This window comes from Somniosus microcephalus, chromosome 28 (genome assembly GCF_052327205.1).
Source record: "Somniosus microcephalus isolate GS21.2 chromosome 28, FLI_Smic_1.0, whole genome shotgun sequence".
Classification (NCBI taxonomy): domain Eukaryota; kingdom Metazoa; phylum Chordata; class Chondrichthyes; order Squaliformes; family Somniosidae; genus Somniosus; species Somniosus microcephalus.
The window spans coordinates 448,582-456,633 of NC_141014.1; positions in this window are offsets into that span (position 1 = coordinate 448,582).

Here is an 8,052-nt window from a genome sequence, read left to right on the forward strand (position 1 = left end):
GCCTCAGTATAGCACAATCCCCGGTCTCAGTAAAGCACAATCGAAGAAAGCAGTATAGCGCAATCCCCGGTCTCCGTACAGCACAATCCCCAGTCCCAGTATAGCTCAATCCATGTCCCCGTACAGCACAATCCCCGGTCCCACTATAGCACAATCCCCAGTCCCAGTATAGCACAATCCCCGGTCTCAGTATAGCACAATCACCGGTCTCAGTACAGCACAATTTCAGGTCTCAGTATAGCACAATCCCCGGTCTCAGTAAAGCACAATCCCTGGTCCCAGTATAGTACAATCCCCAGTCTCAGTATAGCACAAACACCGGTCCCAGTATAGCACAATCTCCGGTCCCAGTATTGCACAATCCCCGGCCTGAGTATAGCACAGTCATCGATCTCAGTACAGCCCAATCCCCGGTCTCAGTATAGCACAATCCCCGGTCTCAATATAGCACAATCCACGGTCCCAGTATAGCACAATCCCCTGTCTCAGTATAGCACAATCCCCGGTATCAGTATAGCACTATCCCTGGTCCCAGTATAGCACTATCCCTGGTCCCAGTATAGCACAATCCCCAGTCGCAGTATAGCAGAATCCCCGGTCCCAGTATAGCACAATCCCCGTTCTGAATACAGCACAATCCCCGGTCCCAGTATAGCACAATCCCCAGTCTCAGTATAGCACCATCGCCGATCCCACTATAGCACAATCCCCGGTCTCAGTATAGCACAATCCCCTGTCTCAGTATAGTACAATCCCCGGTATCAGTGTAGTACAATCCCCGGTCTCAGTATAGCACAATCCCCGGTCTCAGTATAGCACAATCCAAGGTCCCGGTATAGCACAATCCCCAGTCCCAGTATAGCATAGTCCCCGGTCTCCGTATAACACAATCCCCGCTCTCAGTATAGCACAATCCCCGATCTCAGTATAACACAAACCCCGGTCTCATTACAGCACAATCCACTGTCTCAGTATAGCACAATCCACGGTCTCAGTATAGCACAATCCCCGGTCTCTGTATAGCACAATCCCCGGTCTCAGTATAGCACAAACCCTGGTCTCAGTATAGCACAATCTTAGGTCCCAGTATAGTACAATCCCCGATCCCAGTATAGCACAATCCCCGGTCTCAGTATAGCTAAATCCCCGGTCTCAGTACAGCACAATCCCCAGTCTCAGTATAGCACAATCCCCGGTCTCAGTATAGCACAATCCCCGGTCTCAGTATAGCACACTCCCCGGTCCCAGTATTGCACAATCCCCGGTCTCAGTATAGCAAAATCCCCGGTCGCAGTACAGCACAATCCACGGTCTCAGGATAGCACAACCCCCGGTCTCAGTATAGCACAAGCCACGGTCTCAGTATAGCAGAATTCCCGGTCACAGTATAGCACAATCCCCGGTCTCAGTACAGCCCAATCCCCGGTCACAGTATAGCAAAATCCCCGGTCGCAGTACAGCACAATCCCCGGTCTCAGGATAGCACAACACCCGGTCTCAGTATAGCACAAGCCACGGTCTCAGTATAGCAGAATTCCCAGTCACAGTATAGCACAATCCCCGGTCTCAGTAAAGCACAATCCCCGGTCTCAGTATAGCACAATCCCCGGTCCCAGTATAGCTCAATCCATGTTCCCAGTACAGCACAATCCCCAGTCCCAGTATAGCACAAACCCCAGTCCCAGTATAGCACAATCCCCGGTCTGAGTACAGCACAATTCCCGGCCTCAGTATAGCACAAACCCCGGTCTCAGTAAAGCAAAATCCCCGGTCCCAGTATAGTGCAATCCCCAGTCTCAGTATAGCACAATACCCGGTCTCAGAATAGCACAATCTCCGGTCTCCTTACAGCACAATCCCCGGTCTCAGTATAGCAAAATCCCCGGTCTTAATGTAACACAAACCACGGTCTCATTAATGCACAATCCCCGGTCTCAGTATAGCACAATCCCCAGTCCCAGTATAGCACAATCCCCGGTCTCCATATAGCACAATCACCGGTCTCAGTACAGCACAATTCCTGGTCTCTGTATAGCACAATCCCCGGTCTCAGTAAAGCACTATCCCCTGTCCCAGTACAGTACAATCCCCAGTCTCAGTATAGCACAATCTCCGGTCTCAGGATAGCACAATCACCGGTCTCAGTACAGCACAATTCCCGGTCTCAGTATAGCACAATCCTCGGTCTCAGTAAAGCGCAATCCCCGGTCCCAGTATAGTGCAATCCCCAGTCTCAGTATAGCAAAATACGCGGTCTCAGGATAGCACAATCGCCGGTCTCCATACAGCACAATCCCCGGTCTCAGTATAGCACAACCCCCGGTCTCCGTATAGCACAATCACCGGTCTCAGTACAGCACAATTCCCGGTCTCTGTATAGCACAATCCCCGGTCTCAGTAAAGCACTAACCCCTGTCCCAGTATAGTACAATCCCCAGTCTCAGTATAGCACAATCTCCGGTCTCAGGATAGCACAATCACCGGTCTCAGTACAGCACAATTCCCGGTCTCAGTATAGCACAATCCCCGGTCTCAGTAAAGCACAATCCCCGGTCCCAGTATAGTGCAATCCCCAGTCTCAGTATAGCAAAATACGCGGTCTCAGGATAGCACAATCTCCGGTCTCCATACAGCACAATCCCCGGTCTCAGTATAGCACAATCCCCGGTCTTAGTGTAACACAAACCACGGTCTCATTACAGCACAATCCCCGGTCTCAGTATAGCACAATCCACGGTCTCAGTATAGCACAATCCCCGGTCTCAGTATAGCACAATCGCCGGTCTCTATAGCACAATACCCGGTCCCAGTATAGCACAATCCCCAGTCTCAGTATAACACAAACCCCGGATTCAGTACAGCACAATACCCGGTCTCAGTATAGCACAATCGAAGATCTCAGTATAGCACAATCCCCGGTCTCCGTACAGCACAATCCCTGGTCCCAGTATTGCTCAATCCATGTCCCAGTACAGCACAATCCCCGGTCCCACTATAGCACAATCCCCGGTCCCAGTATAGCACAATCCCTGGCGTGAGTATAGCACAATCACCGGTCTCAGTACAGCTCAATCCCCGGTCACAGTATAGCACAATCCCCGGTCTCAGTATAGCACAATCCCCGGTCTCAGTATAGCACAACCCACGGTCTCAGTATAGCACAATCCCAGGTCCCAGTATAGCACAATCCCCAGTCCCAGTATAGCATAATCCCCGGTCTCAGTATAGCACAATCCACGGTGTCTATATAGCACAATCCCCGGTATCAGTATAGCACAATCGCCGGTCTCTATAACACAATACCCGGTCCCAGTATAGCACAATACCCGGTCTCAGTATAGCACAATCGAAGATCTCAGTCTAGCACAATCCCCGGTCTCCGTACAGCACAATCCCCGGTCCCAGTATAGCTCAATACATGGTCCCAGTACAGTACAATCTCCGGTCCCAGTATAGCACAATCCCCGGTCCCAGTATAGCACAATCCCCGGTCTCAGTATAGCACCATCACCGGTCTCAGTACAGCACAATTCCCGGCCTCAGTATAGCACAATCCCCGGTCTCAGTAAAGCACAATCGAAGAAAGCAGTATAGCGCAATCCCCGGTCTCCGTACAGCACAATCCCCAGTCCCAGTATAGCTCAATCCATGTCCCCGTACAGCACAATCCCCGGTCCCACTATAGCACAATCCCCAGTCCCAGTATAGCACAATCCCCGGTCTCAGTATAGCACAATCACCGGTCTCAGTACAGCACAATTTCAGGTCTCAGTATAGCACAATCCCCGGTCTCAGTAAAGCACAATCCCTGGTCCCAGTATAGTACAATCCCCAGTCTCAGTATAGCACAAACACCGGTCCCAGTATAGCACAATCTCCGGTCCCAGTATTGCACAATCCCCGGCCTGAGTATAGCACAGTCATCGATCTCAGTACAGCCCAATCCCCGGTCTCAGTATAGCACAATCCCCGGTCTCAATATAGCACAATCCACGGTCCCAGTATAGCACAATCCCCTGTCTCAGTATAGCACAATCCCCGGTATCAGTATAGCACTATCCCTGGTCCCAGTATAGCACTATCCCTGGTCCCAGTATAGCACAATCCCCAGTCGCAGTATAGCAGAATCCCCGGTCCCAGTATAGCACAATCCCCGTTCTGAATACAGCACAATCCCCGGTCCCAGTATAGCACAATCCCCAGTCTCAGTATAGCACCATCGCCGATCCCACTATAGCACAATCCCCGGTCTCAGTATAGCACAATCCCCTGTCTCAGTATAGTACAATCCCCGGTATCAGTGTAGTACAATCCCCGGTCTCAGTATAGCACAATCCCCGGTCTCAGTATAGCACAATCCAAGGTCCCGGTATAGCACAATCCCCAGTCCCAGTATAGCATAGTCCCCGGTCTCCGTATAACACAATCCCCGCTCTCAGTATAGCACAATCCCCGATCTCAGTATAACACAAACCCCGGTCTCATTACAGCACAATCCACTGTCTCAGTATAGCACAATCCACGGTCTCAGTATAGCACAATCCCCGGTCTCTGTATAGCACAATCCCCGGTCTCAGTATAACACAAACCCCGGATTCAGTACAGCACAATACCCGGTCTCAGTATTGCACAATCGAAGATCTCAGTATAGCTCAATCCCCAGTCTCCGTACAGCACAATCCCCGGTCCCAGTATAGCTCAATGCATGTCCCGGTGCAGCACAATCCCCGGTCCCACTATAGCACAATCCCCGGTCCCAGTATAGCACAATCCCCAGCGTGAGTATAGCACAATCACCGGTCTCAGTATATCCCAATCCCCGGTCACAGTATAGCACAATCCCCGGTCTCAGTATAGCACAATCCCCGGGCTCAGTATAGCACAATCCCCGGTCTCAGTATAGCACAATCACAGGTCCCAGTATAGCACAATCCCCGGTCCCAGTATAGCATAATCCCCGGTCTCAGTATAGCACAATCGCCGGCCTCTATAGCACAATACCCGGTCCCAGTATAGCACAATACCCGGTCTCAGTAAAGCACAATCCCCGGTCTCCGTACAGCACAATCCCCGGTCCCAGTATAACTCAATCCATGGTCCCAGTACAGCACAATCTCCGGTCCCAGTATAGCACAATCCACGGTTCCAGTATCGCACAATCCCCGGTCTCAGTATAGCACAATCACCGGTCTCAGTACAGCACAATTCCCGGCCTCAGTATAGCACAATCCCCGGTCTCAGTAAAGCACAATCCCTGGTCCCAGTATAGTACAATCCCCAGTCTCAGTATAGCACAATACCCGGTCTCAGGATAGCACAATCACCGGTCTCCATACAGCACAATCCCCAGTCCCAGTATAGCTCAATCCATGGTCCCAGAACAGCACAATCCCCGGTCCCAGTATAGCAAAATCCCCGGTCTCAGTATAGCACAATCCCCGGTCTCAGTATAGCACAATCCCAGGTCCCAGAATAGCACAATCCCCGGTCTCAGTACAGCACAATCGCCGGTCTCTATAGCACAATACCCGGCCCCAGTATAGCACAATCCCCAGTCTCAGTATAACAGAAACACTGATTTCAGTACAGCACAATACCCGGTCTCAGTACAGCACAATCGAAGATCTCATTATAGCACAATCAACGGTCTCCGTACAGCACAATCCCCGGTCCCAGTATCGCTCAATCCATGGTCCCAGTACAGCACAATCCCCGGTCCCAGTATAGCACAATCCCCGGTCCCAGTATAGCACAATCCCCGGTCTCCGTATAGCACAATCACCGGTCTCAGTACAGCGCAATTCCCGGCCTCAGTATAGCACAATCCCCGGTCTCAGCAAAGCACAATCCCCGGTCCCAGTATACTGCAATCCCTAGTCTCAGTATAGCACAATACCCGGTCTCAGGATAGCACAATCTCCGGTCTCCGTACAGGACAATCCCCGGTCCCAGTATAGCACAATCCCCAGTCTCAGTATAACACAAACCCCGGATTCAGTACAGCACAATACCCGGTCTCAGCATAGCACAATCGAAGATCTCAGTATAGCACAATCCCCGGTCTCCGTACAGCACAATCCCCGGTCCCAGTATAGCTCAATCCATGTCCCAGTACAGCACAATCCCCGGTCCCACTATAGCACAATCCCCGGTCCCAGTATAGCACAATCCCCGGCGTGAGTATAGCACAATCACCGGTCTCAGTACATCCCAATCCCCGGTCACAGTATAGCACAATCCCCGGTCTCAGTGTAGCACAATCCCCGGTCTCAGTATAGCACAATCCCCGGTCTCAGTACAGCACAATCCCAGGTCCCAGTATAGCACAATCCCCGGTCCCAGTATAGCATAATCCCCGGTCTCAGTATCGCACAATCCACGGTGTCATTATAGCACAATCCCCGGTCTCAGTATAGCACAATCGCCGGTCTCTATAGCACAATACCCGGTCCCAGTATAGCACAATACCCAGTCTCAGTATAGCACAATCGAAGATCTCAGTATAGCACAAACCCCGGTCTCCGTACAGCACAATCCCCGGTCCCAGTATAGCTCTATCCATGGTCCCAGTACAGTACAATCTCCGGTCCCAGTATAGCACAATCCCCGGTCCCAGTATAGCACAATCCCCGGTCTCAGTATAGCACAATCACCGGTCTCAGTACAGCACAATTCCCGGCCTCAGTATAGCACAATCCCCGGTCTCAGTAAAGCACAATCCCCGGTCCCAGTATAGTACAATCCCCAGTCTCAGTATAGCACAATACCCGGTCTCAGGATAGCACAATCACCGGTCTCCGTACAGCACAATCCCCAGTCCCAGTATAGCTCAATCCATGGTCCCAGTACAGCACAAACCCCGGTCCCAGTATAGGACAATCCCCGGTCTCAGTACAGCACCATCCCCTGTCTCAGTATAGCACAATCCACGGTCTCAGTATAGCACAATCCCCGGTCTCAGTATAGCACAATCGCCGGTCTCTATAGCACAATACCCGGTCCCAGTATAGCACAATCCCCAGTCTCAGTATAACATAAACCCCGGATTCAGTACAGCACAATACCCAGTCTCAGTATAGCACAATCGAAGATCTCAGTATAGCACAATCCCCGGTCTCCGTACAGCACAATCCCCGGTCACAGTATAGCTCAATCCATGTCCCAGTACAGCACAATCCCCGGTCCCACTATAGCACAATCCCCGGTCCCAGTATAGCACAATCCCTGGCGTGAGTATAGCACAATCACCAGTCTCAGTACAGCTCAATCCCCGGTCACAGTATAGCACAATCCCCGGTCTCAGTATAGCACAATCCCCGGTCTCAGAATAGCACAACCCACGGTCTCAGTATAGCACAATCCCAGGTCCCAGTATAGCACAATCCCCAGTCCCAGTATAGCATAATCCCCGGTCTCAGTATAGCACAATCCCCGGTCTCAGTAAAGCACAATCCCCGGTCCCAGTATAGTACAATCCCCAGTCTCAGTATAGCACAATACCCGGTCTCAGGATAGCACAATCACCGGTCTCCGTACAGCACAATCCCCAGTCCCAGTATAGCTCAATCCATGGTCCCAGTACAGCACAAACCCCGGTCCCAGTATAGGACAATCCCCGGTCTCAGTATAGCACTATCCCCGGTCCAGGTATAGCACAATCCCCGGTCCCGGTATAGCACAATTCCCGGTCCCAGTACAGCACAACCCCATTCTCAATACAGCACAATCCCCGGTCCCAGTATAGCACAATCCCCAGTTTCAGCATAGCACCATCGCCGATCCCACTATAGCACAATCCCCGGTCTCAGTATAGCACAATCCCCGGTCTCAGTGTAGAACAATCCCCGATCACAGTATAGCACAATCCCCGGTCTCAGTATAGCACCATCCCCGGTCTCAGTAAAGCACCATCCCCCCTCCCAGTATAGCACAATCCCCGGTCCCAGTGTAGCACAATCCCCGGTCTCAGTATAGCGCAATCCCCGGTCTCAGTATAGCACAATCCCCGGTCTCGGTATAAGACAATCCCAGGTCCCAGTATAGCACAATCCC